This window comes from Hemiscyllium ocellatum, chromosome X (genome assembly GCF_020745735.1).
Source record: "Hemiscyllium ocellatum isolate sHemOce1 chromosome X, sHemOce1.pat.X.cur, whole genome shotgun sequence".
NCBI lineage: Eukaryota > Metazoa > Chordata > Chondrichthyes > Orectolobiformes > Hemiscylliidae > Hemiscyllium > Hemiscyllium ocellatum.
This window is the reverse complement of record NC_083453.1, coordinates 1728259-1744858: the sequence shown is the minus strand read 5'-3', so window position 1 is coordinate 1744858 and position 16600 is coordinate 1728259. Positions and strand designations below refer to the sequence as shown.

Here is a 16600-nt window from a genome sequence, read left to right as displayed (position 1 = left end):
GTCCTTGGTAGCAACCTCTGAGTGAGCTTCTGGAGCCTCTGACTCCATCTCCAAGTCCTTGTAGTCCTCAGGCTGGCTCTTGAGCTTTCAGTGGGTGGAGTTTCCCATCTACAGGATTCTGATTTTGGCATGTCCGTTGTAATGTTCATTTCTGTGGAGGGTTCTTGCTGACAGAGGTGGTCAATGTGTTTTCTTGGGGTCTTCTACCGGGATTTATCATGTATGATACAAAGGTCAGTATCCTGTCACCAAATCACCCTTTATTCACATATGGAAAGTCCTTGATTTTCGCACTGCTCCCTCAGAGCCAGCTCTCAGAGTGAACAGAAATGCCAAAAAACTTGCTCCAAACTTTCCAAATGTTCCTTTGCAGGAGCTCCTGAGATTAAAACATCATCCAACCATTTGCAAGTCTGGGCCCTCTTTGGATGATGTTTGCCGTGACCCTTTGAAAGATTGTGCAAGCCAAAGACACCTCAAAAGGCAAGCAAGTGCACTCATACAGTCCTTTGAGAGGATTTATGGTAACATCCATTCGTGATGATACCTGAATCTCCAGTTAGAGGTAGCATAGCTCATAACGAATTTGGAAAAATGTGAGCCCCCAGCCAGCTTTACATCCAAGTCTCCTATGCGTGCAGAGGATATCTGCCTAAGTGGGAAGTTCTGCTGAATGTCAACTTATATAATAATTTTAATCCCCACAGAGATGGACTGACTTGTCAGGTCTTAAAACTGGAACTACTTTTCTGTAGTCAGTTCCTTTCCAACAGATTGGGATCTTGCCCTTGAACCACCATTAAGGGAAGTTGGACTGTCTGTCGTCCATGTGTAACTGGGGTTACAGTGGCCCAGTAATACATACAAGCTCCCCAAAGGTTTTCTCCTCAACAACAGATACAGATACAGTCATAGTCATCGTGATGCACAGCATGGAAACAGACCCTTCGGTCCAACCCGTCCATGTCGACAAGATATCCTAACCCAATCTAGTCCCACCTGCCAGCACCCGGCCCATATCCCTTCCTAGTCATGTACCTGGATCTACCTCCATAAAAGGGTGTGGCCATGGACCTGAAGTTTTATCTTAACTGGAGCCACTTTGGGAGCAATGATACAATTTAGCTGTATCAATTCCTCATCCTTCGGCTGATTAATAGAGAAACTTTGATTATCTGAAGGACGTGAGCGGGCAGTATTTTGTTCGATTAACTGAATGCTGGATAACCTTGCTAGCTAAGCATTGGGACCTTGTGATCTTGTCCGGATAATCCAAAATTCGATTAATTGAATGCCGAATAATCGAGGTTCTTCTGTACTTGCACAGCCCTGCCTGGAGTTAGCTTTGCCATTCAACATGTACAGTATGTGTGTCGGCGGTTTCAGTTACTTTGCCTGGGGTGGACCCGGTCACCACAAATGCGGCACGCATGTTCTTGCTCCTCACTGTTTTGTGGAGAAACTTCTCATCCGGTTCTGGAACCTTGCAGCATTTGACTCCAATCGCACTTCCTTGGTAATACATGGGAGGCGTTGAGTTTTCAATGCAATGTGTGGGTCACCCAAAGTGGGGGATGGTATCATCTCTGGGACCCTGACATTCCCGAGCTCCTTTTTCCATGGGAAAGGGACAGTTTTATTACATTCTTGACATCCAGTTCTATTTCCGTCAGTAGCTTTCTTTGGGTCACACTATTATTTATTCCACAAACTAAGCAATCCCTTAACATGTCGCGAAGTGCTGACCTGTACTCATAGTGTTCTACTAATTTTCACAGTCCCATCAGGAATTCAGTAACTGGTTTCCCCAGGAAGTCTATTTGCTGTGTTAAACCAGTAACACTGCAATGTGACAGGTGACTCGGGGTCACGCTGGTCCTCAATTCTTCAAAGGATTCTGACTCCGGGGTTGCGGGGTAGGTTAAACTCTTTATGATGCTGAAAGTCAGGCCCCCACAAGTAGTCAGGAGAATGATTTTTTGTCGGTTTGAGAAAACGCTGATGAGTAAGATTGAGGAGAATCCCAAGATATTTTACAAGTATTTCAAGGGTAAAAGAATAGCCACAGAAAAAGCAGGGCATATTAGGGACCAAGGGAGCAATTTGTGCAAGGAGCACATTGACAGAGTGTCAACTAGGCCCTTCATATCTGTCTTTACTCGGAAGGAGGAGGATGCAAGTATGGAATTCAAGAAAATACACCGTGAAGCTCTTGAGCAAATTGAAAAAAAGAAGTGAGGTGGTATTGGAGGTTTTGGCAGATTTGAAAGTAGTTTATCCACAGGTCTGGATGAGTCGTATCCCAGAATGCTGTGGAAGGCAAGGATAGGGGCCCTGACCCAAATTTTTAAATAGTCTCTGGCCGCAGGAGGGGTACCATTGGACTGGAGGAGAGCTAATGTGGTTCCACCTTTCAAGAAGAGTGGTAAAGAGAAACCAAAGAGTTATAGGCCAGAGAGTCTCACATCAGTGTTAGGCAAAGCTTTGGAGAAATTTCTGAAGGAGAAAGTTCATTTCAATTTCGAGAAGCAAGGTTTGATCAAGAATGCTCAGCATGGCTTTATCAGAGGGAATTCAGGCCTAATGGATTTGACACAATATTTCCAGGAGGTTACCAAGTGTTTGGATGAGGGTAGTGCATATGGATTTCAGCAAGGCCTTTGACAAGGACCCACATGGGAAACTGATAAGGAAGGTAAATGCTCATAGATCCAGGGGTAGCTTGGCAAAATGCTGTAGGAAGGTTGGAAGGGAGGCAAGATAAGGAGAGTAATGTTTCTGATCAAGGAAAACATTAATACTGTAATTAGAGAGAATATTTCTGAGGGATCATCCAGTAAGACGATATGGGTAGAAATTTGAGAAAAGAAAGGGATGATCACCTTGATGGGTTTGTACTATTGAACCTGCATTATCCAGAGGTAAATTGAGGAACAAATATGTAGACAAATCTCAGATATATGCAAGAATAATAAGGTTGTAACAGTACGTGATTTTAATTTTCCAAACACTGACTGTGACTGCCATTGTGTTAAAGGCTTGGATGGTAAGGAATTTGTTTAATGTGCTCAAGAAGACTTTCTTTATTAATATGCAAATATACCTACTCGAGAAGAAACAATACTTGACCTTCTCTTGAGAAATAATGCATGGCAAGTGACTGAAGCGTTGGTAAGGAACAATTTGGGACTAGCGATCATAAGTTTGAAAGAGAGAAGGCAAAACCAGATATAATGGTGTTAAATTGAGGTAATTACAGGGACACATGAGAGAGGAGCTGACAAAAATCAACTGGAAACAGAGCCTAGTGAGGAAGACAGTACAGCAACAATGGCAGGAGTTTCTGGGTGTAATTGAGGACAGTACAGAGGTTCATCCCAAAGAAAAGGAAGCTTTTCCGGGGTGAGGGTGGGGGGTGGGAATACAGTAATACTGTTTATTTCACTACATAAGAAACAAACAAGAAGCAAAAGTAGAAATTGGGCCACTCCAAATTGATGCAGGAAGGCGAGTGATGGGAGATATGGAAATAGCTGAAGAACTTAATAAGTATTTTGTGTCAGTCTTCACAGTGGAAGACAAGAATAATAGCCCAACAGTTAAGGAGAGTCAGGGGGCAGAATAGAGTATGGTAGCCATTACAAAAGAGAAAGTGCTAGAAAAGCTTAAAGGTCTAAAAATTAATAAAAATCTTGGCCCCGATGGGCGACATCCTAGAGTTCTGAGAGAGGTGGCTGAGGAAATAGCGTTAGTTGTGATCTTTCAAAAAATCACTGGAGTCAGGGAAAGTCCCAGATAACTGCAAAGTCACAGTTGTAACCCCCTTGATCAAGAAAGGATTAAGACAAAAGATGGAAAATTATAGACCCATTAGCCTAACCTTGGTTGTAGGTAAAATTCTAGAATCCATCGTTAAGTGCAGGGTTGGATTAGAACAAGTCAGCGTGAACTTAGTAAGGGGAGATCGTGCCTGACAAACCTGCTAGACTTCTTTGAAGAGGTATCAAGTAGGTTAGATCAGGGAAACCCAGTGGATGTTATCTACCTAGACTTCCAAAAAGCCTTTGATAAGGTGCCTCACGGGAGGCTGCCGAGTAAGGTGAGGGCCCATGGTGTTTGAGATGAGCTACTGGCATGGATTGTGGATTGGCGGTTTGACAGAAGGCAGAGAGTTGCGATAAAAGGTTCTTTTTGGAATGACAAGTGGTGTCCCGCAGAGTTCAGTGTTGGGGCCGCAGTTGTTCACTTTATATCTTAATGATCTGGATGAAGGGACAGCGGGCATTCTGGCGAAGTTCACCGATGATACAAAGTTAGGTGGACAGGCAGGTAATACTGAGGAGGTGGGGAGGCTGCAGAAAGATTTAGAGAGTTTCAGAGCATGGTACAAGAAATGGCTGATGAAATTCAACGTGAGCAAATGTGAGGTCTTGGACTTTGGAAAAAAGAATACAGGCATGGACTATTTTCTAAACGGTGAGAAAATTCATAAAGCCAAAGTACAAAGGGATCTGGAGTGCTAGTCAAGGATTCTCTAAAGGTAAACATGCAGGTTGAGTCCGTGGTTAAGAAAGCAAATGTAATTTTGTCATTTATCTCAAGAGGGTTGGAATGTAAAAGCAGCGATGTGCTTCTGAGACTTTATAAAGCTCTAGCTAGGCCCCATTAAGAATACAGTGTCTAATTTTGGGCCCCACACCTCAGGAAGGGATCTCGCAATGAATTAAGGGCTACGGGGAGAGTGCGGGTAAGTGGCGTTGAAATGCCCTTCAGCCATGATTAAATGGCGGTGTTCCTAACTTCCACCCAGACTGACTCAGTAGACAAACCTTCCTCAACAACCTTAGTTTTTGTAACGTGATGAACTCTGATTAGCAATGCTCCACCCCTCCCTCCCTCTTTTTAAACCCTGGAACATCAAGCAGCCATTCCTGCCCCTGTGAAACCCACATCTCCATTATGGCCACAACATCGTAGCCCCAAGTACTGATCCATGCTCGAAGTTCGTCACTCTTATTTTGGACATTCCTTGCATTAAAGCAGACACACTTTAACCGATCCTTTTGTTTAATTGTGTGAGAAATCTTCCTGATAGATTCAACATATCCTGTCACTGTCCCTCTGTAACTGACCCCTTCTCAGACATATGGCTCTGATTCCCACCCCCCTGTCAAACTAGTTTAAACTCTCCCGAATCTCACAATCAAATCTCCCACCCAGGACATTTATGTCCCTTCAGTTCAGGTGCAACCCGTCTTTCATGTACAGGCCCCACCTTCCCCAGAAGGTATCCCAATGGGTCTAGGTATATGAAGCCCTCTCTCCTGCACCAGCCTCACAGCCACGTGTTAAGCTGCATTCGCTGCCTGCTCCCCATCTCACTATCTCGTGGCACCGATAGCAAATTTGAGATCACTACTCTACTCCGCTTCCAACCGAACTCTCTAACTGCGTAGACTTCAGTAAAGCCTTTGACAAGGTTCTGCATGGTAGGCTAATTAGTAAAGTTAGATCATTGTGGGATCAGAGAGTGCACCACAGTTACAAAAACGAAGGTTGTTGAGGAAGGTTTGTCTACTGAGTCAGTCTGGGTACTTTTTGGTCTACAGACCTGTAACCAGCAGTGTGAGGCTGAATAGGCTGGGGCAGGTTTCCCTGCAGCGTTGGAGGCTGTATAAAATCATGAGGGTCAATGACAGGAGAGTCCAAAGCTAGAGGATCGGTGCTGGGTCCACTGCTTTTTGCCATTTATATAAATGATTTGAATGTGAACACAGGAGGTAAGGTTAGTAAGTTTGCAGATAACACCAAAATTGGTGGTGTATTGGGCAGCAAAAAAAAGGTTATATCAGAGTAAGACCATTAGACAGAGGAGTGGAAGTAAGGCCATTCAGCCCATCGAGTCCACTCCGCCATTTAATCATGGCTGATGGGCATTTCAACGCCATTTACCCGCACTCTCCCCATCGCCCTTAATTTCTTGCGAGATCAAGAATGTATCAATCTCTGCCTTGAAGACACTTAACGCCCCGGCCTTCACTGCGCTCCGTGGCAATGAATTCCGCAGGTCCACTGCTTTCTGGGTGAAGCAATGTCTCCTCAGTTCTGTTCTAAATTGACTGCGTCTAATTCTAAGGCAGTGCCCATGGGTCCTAGTATCCCCACCTGACAGAAACAAATTCCCAGTGTCCATCCTTTCTAAGCCATGTAAGTTTCTTTTAGATTTCTCCTCAACCGTCTAAACTCTAATGAATACAATCCAAGGATCCTCAGCATTGTATGTTAGGCCTACCATTCCAGGGATCATTCAATAGTACCAGTGTGTCCTTCCTGAGGTGAGGGGCCCAAAATTGGACACAGTATTCTAAATGGGGCCTAACTAGAGCTTTATAAAGTCTCAGAAGCACATTGCTGCTTTTACATTCCAATCCTCTTGAGATAAACGACAACATTACACTTGCTTTCTTAACCACGGACTCACGGATTACAGCAGGTCCTTGATCAGATGGGCCATTGGGCTGAGGAGTGGCAGATGGAGTTAACTTAATAAACGTGAGGTGCGGCATTTTTTCAAAGGCAAATCACAGTAGGATTTATACACTTAATAGTAAGGTCCTTGGGAGAGTTGTTAAACAAAAAGACCGTGGTCTCTTATTTCATAGTTCCTTGAAAGTGGATTCACAGGTAGACAGTGTAGTAGAGGTGGTGCTTGGTACACATGCCCTTTTATTGGGCAGTGCATTGGGTATAGGAGTTGGGAGGTCATGTTGTTGCTGTACAGAACATTGGTTTGGCCACTCTTCGAATACTGAGTTGCATTCTGGTTTCCCTGCTATAGGAAAGATGTTGTGAAACTGGAAAGGGCTCAGAAAAGATTTACAAGGATGTTGCCAGGGTTGGAGGGTTTGAGTTATTGGGAGAGGCTGAATAGGCTGGGGCTGTTTTCCCTGGAGCATTGGTGGGTGAGGAGTGACCTTACTGAGGTTTATAAAATCATGAGGTGCAATGGATAGGGTGAACAGCAAAGATCTTTTCCCCAGGGTAGGAGAGTCCAGAACTAAAGGGCATAGGTTTAAGGCGAGAGGGGAAAGATTTAAAAAGGCACCCACGGGGCAGAAATTTCATGCAGAGGGTGGTGCATGTATGGAATGGGCTGCTGGTGGACGCTGGTACAATGACAATATTTAAAAAGGTTTCTGGATGGGTACAAGAATAGGAAGGGTTTAGAGGGATATGGGCAAAATGCCAGCAAATAGGTTAATTTAGGTGATCTGGTCAGCATGGACTAGATGGACTGTTTCCGTTCTGTACAGCTCTGTGACTCTATGGCTAATTGGTTGAATGGGCTGAAAAGTGGCAGATGGAGTTTAATTTGGATAAATGTGAGGTAAACCATAAAGGCAGGACCTATACAAACAATGGTAGGACCCTGGTTAGTGTTGTGGAACAGAGAGACATAGGAGTTCAAGTATATAATTCTTTGAAATTTGCATCACAGGTAGACAGGGTGGTTAAGGCATCATCTTACACGTTTGTCTTCAATGCTCACACCTTTTGAGTATCGAAGTTGGGATGTTATATTGAGGTTGTACAGTACGTTAGTCAGACCTTTTCCTGGACTACTGTGTGCAGTTCTGGTTGCCCTGCTATAGGAAGGATATTAGTGAGTTCTGAGATTTGGAGCTCAGGTTGAGTTTCTGGATGTAGGTTTGCTCGTTGAGCTGGAAGGTTCATTTTCAGACAATACATCACCATATTAGGGAACATCTTCAACGAGCCTCCAGATGAAGCATTGGTGCTTTCTATTTATATGTTTGGGGTTCCATGGGTTGGTGATGTCATTTCCTGTGGTGATGCCATTTCCTGTTCCTTTTCTCAGAGGGTGGTAGATGGGGTCTAACTCAATGTGTTTGTTGATAGAGTTCCGGTTGGAATGCCATGCTTCTAGGAATTCTCGTGTGTGACTCTGTTTGGCTCATACTCGGATGGATGTATTGTTCCAGACAAAGTGGTATCCTTCCTCATCCGTATGTGAGGATACTAGTGAGAGAGGGTCATGTCGTTTCGTGGCTAGTTGATGTTCATGTATCCTGGTGGCCAGTTTTCTGCCTGTTTGTCCAATGTAGTATTTGTTACAGTCCTTGCACGGTATTTCATAAATGACATTTGTTTTGCTTGTTGTCTGTATGAGGTCTTTCACGTTCATTAGCTGCTGTTTTAGCCAAACATATAAATAGAAAGCAGGCTATACCACCAGTGCTTCATCTGGAGGCTCACTGAAGATGTTACCTAGTATGGTGATGAAATGTCTGAAGACAAACCTTCCAGCTCAATGAGCAAACCTACATCCATAGGAAGGAGATTACTAAATTGGAGAGGATTCAGAAAAAAAAAACCTTACATGGATGTTACTGGGAACAGACAGTTTGAGTTATAAAAGGCTCAGGGGTTTTTCACTGGAGTGTAGGAGTTTATGGGGTGACCTCATAAAGGTTTATAAAATCATGAGGGGCATAGATAAGGAGAATAGCAAAGGTCTTTTTCCTTGGGGTGAGGGAGTTCAAAACTAGGAGGAATATTTTTGAGGTGAGAGGAGAAAGTTTGAAAACGGACAGGAGGAACTTTTTTACACAGAGAGTAGTTTGTGTGTGGAATGGACTGTCAGAGGAAGTGGTGGATACAAGTAGTTACATTTAAAAGACATTTGATAAGTGAATGAATAGGAAAGGTTTGGAGGAACACAGGCAAGTGGGATTAGTTTAGTTTGGAAACACTGTCAACTTGGATGAGTTGGACCAAAGGGTCTGTTTCCATCCTGTATGACATCATGATTCTATCCAAAATTGGTTTTGGGACAGGAGACAGAGGGTGATGGTAAAAAGGTGTTTGTGAGACTGGAGCCCAGTTAGCAATAGAATCAATGATGGATTCCTTATTATTCCTATATTCATAAATATGGACATGAGAATGTGGATGGCAGCAGGAGAAGTTAGCTTGCGGATTAGCGAAAGATTGGCCAGGTGGTTGATTGTGACGATGATGTTAGGTTACAAGGGAATACAAATGGTTGGGTTAAATTGGATAGCTGAAAATGTGTTGCTGGAAAAGCGCAGCAGGTCAGGCAGCATCCAAAGAGCAGGAGAATCGACATTTCGGGCATGAGCCCTTCTTCAGGAATCAAATTTTGGTGGTAAATTGGGTAGACCAGTCACAGGTGAAATTTAATCCTGATAAATGTGATGATGATGCACTTTGGAAGAAGACACAAGACAAGGGTGCCTCAATGAATGGCAGGGCTCTAATAAGCTCAGAGGAACAGAGTGACCTTGGGGTGCTTGTCCACAAATCCCTGAAGGTGGCAGACAGGTTAATAGGGTAGTTAAGGTAGCATATGGTACACTTGCATTGAACAGTTTTGTTGTAGATGATAAGAACAGGAAAGTTATGTTGAAATTGTGCAGAACTTTTGTTAGGCCACAGCTGGAGTACTGTGTGCACATCTGGTTACCACACGACACGAATGATGTGATTGCACTGGAGAGGGTGCACAGGAGATTCACTGGGATGGACCATTTCAGGGATGAATAGAGGCTGGATAAGCTCAAGTGGTTTTCTTTGGAGGAAAGAAAGTTGTGGGGGACCCGATAGAGGTGTATAAATTTATGACTGCATGAACAGGCTGAATAGAAAGCAACTGTGCCCTTCGTCAAAGAGTCAGTAATAAGGGACATAATTTTAAAGCAAAAGGCAGGGGGTTTAGTGGGGATTTGAGGAAAAGTCTGTTCAGCAAGAGTGTGGTGGGGATCTCAAACCCAATGCATGGGAGGATAGTTGAGGCAGGAAACCTTTAAAAGTATTTGGATGAGCCCTTGAAATGTCATCACATTCAAGGCAATGGGCCTTGTGCAGACAAGTGGAACTAGTGTACGTAGTTGTGCATTTTTGGTGGGACAGATTCAAAGGGCCGAAGGGCTTCTTCTGTGCCATATGATTCTGTGAACGTACAAATGGAGACTGAATTATGTAACGATAACGTATGAGTGGTCTAGAAACCTTTAACTGTATTATGACATCAGTAGAAACAATGCACTTTAATTAGCTGATGCCAATGGAGATTAATTTGACACCACAACAAAAAGAAAGATGACCAGCAGTCAGTCAGGAAAATCTCCAGTTTTACAGTGTTAACTGTAACTTATGAAACAAACTATTTCTCGAATAATGGAGCATACGTAGACAAATATTCCCAGCCACACCTTGCAAAATCGATGGAAGAAGTTAGGACTGATCTCCCTGGAGAGAACACCACAGGATTTCAAAATCCTGGGCAGGCAGGACAGGTAGTATGAAGCCATTTCTGCTTGTAAAAGAAACAAGATCGAGAGGGCAGAGATTTAAAGAGATGTGCAAATGAAGCAAGGGTGATGTGGGAGCAAAATGCAAACAGTTGTATTAAGTGTATCCCAGGAGATTGTGGGAAGCTAGTGAAGAAATTGCAGGGTCCCTAGCAGAGATAGCTGTATCATCGATAGCCACATATGAGGTGCCAGAAGACTGCAGGGTGGTTAATGCTGTACTGTTATTTAGGTTGCAAGGATAGGCCAGGGAACTACAGACCGGTGAGCGTGACATCAGTAGTGGGTAAGTTGTTGGAGGGAATTCTGAAAGACAGGATTTACATGCACATGGAAAGGCAAGGACTGATTAGGGATAGTCAGCACAGCTTTGTGTGAGGGAAATAGCCTGTTATAAACTTGATCGAGTTTTTTGAAGAGGTGACCAAAAAGATAGATGAAGGCAGAGCAGTAAAGATTGAGTAGAGTTGTCTACATGGGCTTTAGCAAGGTCTTCGACATGGCTGACTGGTTAGTAAGGTTAGGCAAAAGTGAGGACTGCAGATGCTGGAAACCAGAGTTTAGATCAGAGTGGTGCTGGAAAAGCACAGCAGGTCAGGCAGCATCCGAGGAGCAGGAAAATCGACGTTTCGGGCAAAAGCCCTTAGATCAGGAATATTCCTGATCTATTCCTGATGAAGGGCTTTTGCCCAAAACGTCGATTTTCCTGCTCCTCGGATGCTACCTGACCTGCTGTGCTTTTCCAGCTCCACTCTAATCTAAACTCTGGTTAGTAAGGTTAGATCATGTGGGATCTAAGGAGAGCTAGCCAACTGGTTACAAAGTTGGTTTGATGGCAGGAGACGGAGGGTGGTTGTTCAGACTGGAGGCTTGCAACGAGTGGTTTGCTGCATGGATCAATGCTGGATGCACTGTTTGTCATTTATATCAACAATGTGAATGAGAATATCGGAGCCGTGGTCAATAAGCTTGCATATGACACCAAAATTGGTGGTTTAGTGGAAAGTAAAGGAAATTATCTAAGAGTACAATGGGCTCTTGATCAATTGGGCCAGTGGATCAAGGACTGGCAGATGAATAAATTTAGATAAATACATATATTTGGATAAATGCAAGGTGTTGCATTTTGGCAAGACAAACTAAGGCAGGCCTTACACAGTTAATGGTAGGGCCCTGGGGAGTGGTGTCGAACAACAAGACCTAGGGGTGCAGGTAGTTACTTGAAAGTGGCGTCACAGGTACACAGGGGGGTGTGAAGAAGACATTTTGTATGTTTGCCGTCATTGGTCAGAGCACTGAGTACAGTAGTTGGCATGTCATGTTATGGCTGTACAAGACACTAGTAAGGCCACATTTGGAATACTGTATACAATTCTGGTTGCCCTGTTAGAGGAAGGATTAGGTGGATAGCCAAGGTCCTTTCTCCAGTGTAAGGGAGTCGAAAACTGGAGGGCACAAGTTCAAGGTGACAGGGAAAAGATTTAAAAGGGATCTGGAGGGCAACGTTTTCATACAGAATGTGGTATGTGTATGGAACAAGATGCCAGAGCAAGCTGAGAAGTGACTGCAACTACAACATTGAAAAGACATTTGGACAGGCACTTGGACAGGAAAGGTACAGAGGGATACCGGCCCAATGCAGGTAAATGAGACTAGTTCAAATGAGGAGACTGAGTCGGCATGGACGAGTTGGACTGAAGAGTCTGTTTCCATGCTGTATAACTCTATTATCCTCAGTTGTTATTCGAAAAGGAGGGCAGAAGTTATGATCGGAACTTACTGAACTCGACATTTCGGCTGGAAGGCTGTGCAGTACCGAACTGAAAGGCAAGGTGTTGGGGCTTCAGCTTACATTGAACAAAAATACTTGCCAACACTACTTTGTCAATGACTCCACTTTCCTTTTCTTCAGTGTCTTTCTTAATTTCTCCATCTGCCTTCTCTGCTTCTCCTTTTGCCATCAGTTCTGACTAAACCTTCTCTCTCCATATACACTGTTCATTCCCAAACTGTAAAGCTCTCCAAAAGACACAAAAAACTTGATCAACTTTTGGGATTGTCAATCAAGGCTTTCTCCCCCACTCACATCAAGATTTCCTCCTGTCCTTGCCCTCCAGTTTCTTGAATAATGCCTCCTCCAAGCTATGCCACAGTCCCAATTAACTGCTGACCTTCCAACTTACATTCAAGCACAGAGGAAGGAAAGAAAGTGAGCTCATCTCTCATTCCAGACCCACTCACTTAAACTCTTGTTGATCTACATTTGCTCCTAGATCCCTGAATGACAACTCCATTTGAATCCATGTGTTTTGCTCTTTTATAGTTCAGTTGGTTGGACACCTGGCTTGTGATGCAGGCTAATGTCAACAGCACGGGCTCAACTCCTGCCTCAACTGAGGTTACCAGGGAGGGAAACCTGCTCAACCTCTCCCCTCACCTGAGGTGTAGCGGCCCTTAAAAAGGGTGGTACAGTGGTTAGCACAACTGCCTCACAGCACCAGAGGTTTGATTCCACCCTTGGGTGACTGTGTGGAGTTTGCACATTCTCCCCGTGTCTGCGTGGGTTTCCTCCGGGTGCTCCGGTTTCCTCCCACAGTCACAAAGATGTGCGGGTCAGGTGAATTGGCCATGCTAAATTGCCCGTAGTGTTAGGTAAGGGGTAAATGTAGGGGTATGGGTGGGTTGCGCTTCGGCGGGTCGGTGTGGACTTGTTGGGCCGAAGGGCTTGTTTCCATACTGTAAGTAATCTAATCTAATCTAATAACAGCGTGAAGTGGAGACAGAGTCAATGGAAGGAAGGCTGTCTTTGTGATAGGCTGGGCCACGTTTACAAATCTCAGCAATTTCTTATGGATGCTTTTTAGAGAATCCGTACAGACTCTATGGACTGAATGGCCTCTTTCCACACAGGAGGGATTCTATTTTATGCTAATCCATTTCATACACCAAGTTTTAGGTCACCTGTCATAATGCTGTGTTTACTGTGGTGTAGTTGTGACTGATTACATCCTGTAAACTGCCTTTGAAATGTTTTTCTAAATAAAGGCCCTTCCTGTGCTGTCTTGCTGTCTCTACGTATCCATCAAGACTTACAAGCAAGTCTAAGTCTCAAATTACCGGCACCTCCACATCATCTAATTTAACAGCATAGGATAACACCTAGCCTATTGAGTCTATACTGAGCCTTTCCATAAAACTACCCAACTCAGTCCCAAGCTCCAGATTTTTCACTCTAACCTTGAAAATTAGTTCTTGTAGTGGTGTTGAAGTTATATTCAGATCAGCCATGATATCCTGGGTGGTGAAGCAAATTCATGGGGCCAAATGGCTTACTCCTAACTTGTTGGATGTTTGGACAGACAAAGCCATTTTGGACTGAGATGTGGAGAAATGTCTTCACTTAAAGAGTGGTGAGCCTATGGAAATCTTTGCAAGAAAGTAGTTGAGGCCAAAACATTAAATGTTTACAAGAGAGAGATACCTACAGTTTTTAAAGCTAAATGGATCAGCCAGCATAGGGAGAAAGTGGGAACAGGGGAGTGAGTTGGATTATCAGCCATGATCATATTGAATCATGGAGCAGGCTCAAAGAGCTGAACGGCCTCCCTTGGCTTCTATTTTCGATGTTACTGCAATCCCACATTGGAATTCTTTTATGGATTCCTGAACGAAATATCAAGCCAGGACTTCGTCTGTATACACTGTACATACATCCATCTGCCCACATCCAGCTGCTGCGCGCATGTAAATATTTCCCTAATCACTATGGAAACGAGCAGAAAACAATTATAGACCCAGTTAGATGCAGCATGGGTGGGAACAGATTTCTCACTTTCGTTCCATCCAGCACGAAAGCCTGGTCACAACAACAACTGCTGCAAAAGGAGTTCACCATTACTGTACAGGTTCCCGGCACACAGCAGAGATGAGGCAATCTCATTAACATAGAAAACCCTACAATAACCTCAAGGAGCTCGACATGTTTCATCTTGTGCACCTGTCAGAACTACATCAGATCATGCTGCAATTTACCTGGACTGTTTTGCAACTATGATTCACTTCACTGAGTACTTTTCACAGTTTGATATTAGTCCCAAATGTTCACTTCTGTTCCCGGTCAACCAAACTTGGGAATCTAATTTTTCCTAGAAGGAGAGGTAGACTGTGACTGACGAACTTTGCGGAATTTTTTTTCCCCGATATTTCCCTCACAGGAGTTCTTAGTGCTCACTTATTTAAACAGCATGAGACATTTAACCTCATGGGTAACTTACTTCTCTGCCCTTCCCTTCCTGATCCTTTTCTCTCAATACAAGGACGGAAACAAAGAGGGAAAGCACAGACTTGCAGTAATTTGTCAGAACCTCAGGATGCTTTACAGTCAAGTACTTCTGAAATATTGGCACAATTGCAAGGTCCTATAGTCGGGAGATAAATCACCAGATAGGATCTGAATTGGTGATATTGGTTGACAGAACAATGCTCATTAGTACAAAGAGAATTCCCCTGTTGTTCTTCCCCTGATGTGGGATTTTTCAAATTAAATAAACAAATAAATCAAATGATGCATCCTCCCCCTCCCCCCTCAGGACTTCACTGAAGTATTAGATGCTTTCCCATGACAAACAAGCCAAGCCATCTCTTCGGAAACCCTCATCTTCTTTAGTTTCTTTCCCGTCTCACATCCCACTCCTTCCAAACTGCCATCTCTACACTCATCTTGCCCGTGAGATCCACTCCTCAATCATGTTCCACTCAACTGCAGTGTTGATCAAACTTCTCTTCTGGATCTCCATTTTGCGAATAAATCCCATTTCTTAAATTCTGCCTACCCAAATTCACACCACCAATCAGGTTCCTACTCTTCTCCTAACCCTCATCAAAATTATGATCCCTTCCTTGCCTGGCCACTTTTGGCAGCCTTTGACACTGTTGACCTCCTCTATATTAATCTAGCAGCAAACCCAGGGATTCCACTAAAATCCTCAGCCAATATTACTGAGCTACGCAAAGTTGGAGGAGGTTTTTAAGAAAAGGACTAAAAATGTAGTTACAAAAAGTTAGCTTAGAGCTCGTTTGCATCTTATTTTGTCCACTTGAGCAGTTAGAAGAAAGTATTTAATCTGACAAAGTTCTTCTCTACCATATGCAAATAAATTCATTGGCCATTTTAAATTTAAAACAAGGTCCAATCTGATGCTCTACCAGTCACAGAGGATGATGTGGAGCCACAGGAAGTAATAACAATCCGACAGGGGTGTTGTTCACTTCCTGGCACAAGATTGACAGCTTCACTTGGATCCCACGTCAAAAGTACATACACTCTTAAAATTCTGAGAAGTCTGTAGCTAGCCATGATCGAACAGGAGAGAAAATAATCCATAGTAAAGGTAGAGAAGACCCTAAAACGCAACAACTCAATTCACTATGTTAGACAGAAGCAGCACAACTAGTTATGACTAGTTAGCATTTTTCTTAGCTCTATGGATACCTTTGAGATGGCACACTTGAAAAAATATATGAGATGCAAGAATGTCAATCTCCAGATAATGGAATGTCAGTGGAACTTTCCATTGTTTTCAACCTTTCATTTTCCTCCTGCTAGTTCTGGGAACCATGGCAGAGAAATAACGGTGTCAGTATCAAACTGAACAGTTATTGTTATGTCAGGTACGACTGACATAAATGTGGCAGGGAAATGGTACACTTTCCAGAAATCGATGGAGTGGATGGAGGCGTCATGGTACATGACACTACAGGTGGTAACTGCTAGTACGCCAGTGGACTCACACTAATGCCCTGGGCACATGAGTTCAAATCCTACCATAAAAATTAATTCATAAATCTGAAATTGAAAGCTCAGAAATGGTGACTATCAACCACTATTGATATTGTAAAAACCCACCTGCTTCATTTGTACCTCTTACATTTAGGGAAGGAAATTGGCCAACTAATGGAGTCTGACTTACATTTCAGTCTCGACCCACAGCAACATGGCTGACTTTGAAATGCTGAGGCCTCGATGGCAATTAGGGCTATATCCCATGAAAGAAAACAAAAAGTTCTGTTCACATAACCAAATCTCTTAGGACATTTTATTCAAATGCCTGTGTCCACATTAGTACATTCTGCTGTCATTCATCATGCTGTAATTCTAACAGCTGAACACCAGGTGGTACTGCTGAACCAGAAGCATCTTTCTCAACTGGTTTTGTTTTTAAAGAGGTAAATGGGTACTGACCTTT

At 43.5% G+C, this 16600-nt stretch overlaps 1 protein-coding gene across 3 annotated transcripts in view; it reads right to left on the bottom strand.

The window, feature by feature from the left end:
* Nucleotides 1–16600, bottom strand: part of spryd3 (SPRY domain containing 3) — a 343156-nt gene that overhangs the window by 77961 nt on the left and 248595 nt on the right. The gene's annotated exons all lie outside the window — the stretch shown is intronic.